Consider the following 1665-nt stretch of genomic DNA (forward strand, 5'->3'; position numbering starts at 1 on the left):
AGACGCGCGAGCAATGAGCATCGAGCTTAAACATATCGCAAACGTCAAACATAATATAACGGGATTAATATATATCGCGCACGTGCGACATGTTTGTCACAAGGCGCAAAAAATAATTATAAAAGGAATGCAACACGAGGACTTCCCAGGAGGTCACCCATCCTAGTACTACTCTCGCCCAAGCACGATTAACTTCGGAGTTCTGATGGGATCCGGTGCTTTAGTGCTGGTATGATCGCATCCGACATGTTTCCCCGTCTTCGTCCCTTATGCTTGCCACTCCCAGGTCCGCTCCAAAGACGATTCTACATTCTCACTACCATTACAACCGTTCCCTAACAATGGATAATGTCCTATACTACTTACTCTCCCGCTCAATCACGGAGACGAGTTTTCCACGGTTTCCACCCCTCCCTCCATACCGCAGCAACACGAGTTTTTTCCACCCCTTTTAGAACGCGCTCTTCGCGCCACAAAGCCGCCCCAAGACGCGCGAGCAATGAGCATCGAGCTTAAACATATCGCAAACGTCAAACATAATATAACGGGATTAATATATATCGCACACGTGCGACATGTTTGTCACAAGGCGCAAAAAATAATTATAAAAGGAATGCAACACGAGGACTTCCCAGGAGGTCACCCATCCTAGTACTACTCTCGCCCAAGCACGCTTAACTTCGGAGTTCTGATGGGATCCGGTGCTTTAGTGCTGGTATGATCGCATCCGACATGTTTCCCCGTCTTCGTCCCTTATGCTTGCCACTCCCAGGTCCGCTCCAAAGACTATTCTACATTCTCACTACCATTACAACCGTTCCCTAACAATGGATAATGTCCAATACTACTTACTCTCCCGCTCAATCACGGAGACGAGTTTTCCACGGTTTCCACCCCTCCCTCCATACCGCAGCAACACGAGTTTTTTCCACCCCTTTCAGAACGCGCTCCTCGCGCCACAAAGCCGCCCCAAGACGCGCGAGCAATGAGCATCGAGCTTAAACATATCGCAAACGTCAAACATAATATAACGGGATTAATATATATCGCGCACGTGCGACATGTTTGTCACAAGGCGCAAAAAATAATTATAAAAGGAATGCAACACGAGGACTTCCCAGGAGGTCACCCATCCTAGTACTACTCTCGCCCAAGCACGCTTAACTTCGGAGTTCTGATGGGATCCAGTGCTTTAGTGCTGGTATGATCGCATCCGACATGTTTCCCCGTCTTTGTCCCTTATGCTTGCCACTCCCAGGTCCGCTCCAAAGACGATTCTACATTCTCACTACCATTACAACCGTTCCCTAACAATGGATAATGTCCTATACTACTTACTCTCCCGCTCAATCACGGAGACGAGTTTTCCACGGTTTCCACCCCTCCCTCCATACTGCAGCAACACGAGTTTTTTCCACCCCTTTCAGAACGCGCTCTTCGCGCCACAAAGCCGCCCCAAGACGCGCGAGCAATGAGCATCGAGCTTAAACATATCGCAAACGTCAAACATAATATAACGGGATTAATATATATCGCGCACGTGCGACATGTTTGTCACAAGGCGCAAAAAATAATTATAAAAGGAATGCAACACGAGGACTTCCCAGGAGGTCACCCATCCTAGTACTACTCTCGCCCAAGCACGCTTAACTTCGGAGTTCTGAT

At 48.2% G+C, this 1665-nt stretch overlaps 3 non-coding genes and 1 pseudogene across 3 annotated transcripts; all 4 read right to left on the reverse strand.

The window, feature by feature from the left end:
- Positions 1-124: 124 nt before the first annotated feature.
- LOC123177792 (5S ribosomal RNA) lies at positions 125-243 on the reverse strand. The gene has a single exon (XR_006489131.1). It is a non-coding gene; the product is annotated as a 5S ribosomal RNA (ribosomal RNA).
- Positions 244-610: 367 nt separating this feature from the next.
- On the reverse strand, positions 611-729 carry LOC123177790 (5S ribosomal RNA). The gene has a single exon (XR_006489129.1). It is a non-coding gene; the product is annotated as a 5S ribosomal RNA (ribosomal RNA).
- A 367-nt stretch (positions 730-1096) lies between these two features.
- LOC123177791 (5S ribosomal RNA) lies at positions 1097-1215 on the reverse strand. Its single transcript, XR_006489130.1, has one exon. It is a non-coding gene; the product is annotated as a 5S ribosomal RNA (ribosomal RNA).
- Positions 1216-1582: 367 nt separating this feature from the next.
- On the reverse strand, positions 1583-1665 carry LOC123177793 (uncharacterized; annotated as a pseudogene).

The sequence above is a fragment of the Triticum aestivum genome, unplaced genomic scaffold (genome assembly GCF_018294505.1).
Source record: "Triticum aestivum cultivar Chinese Spring unplaced genomic scaffold, IWGSC CS RefSeq v2.1 scaffold77607, whole genome shotgun sequence".
Lineage (NCBI taxonomy): Eukaryota > Viridiplantae > Streptophyta > Magnoliopsida > Poales > Poaceae > Triticum > Triticum aestivum.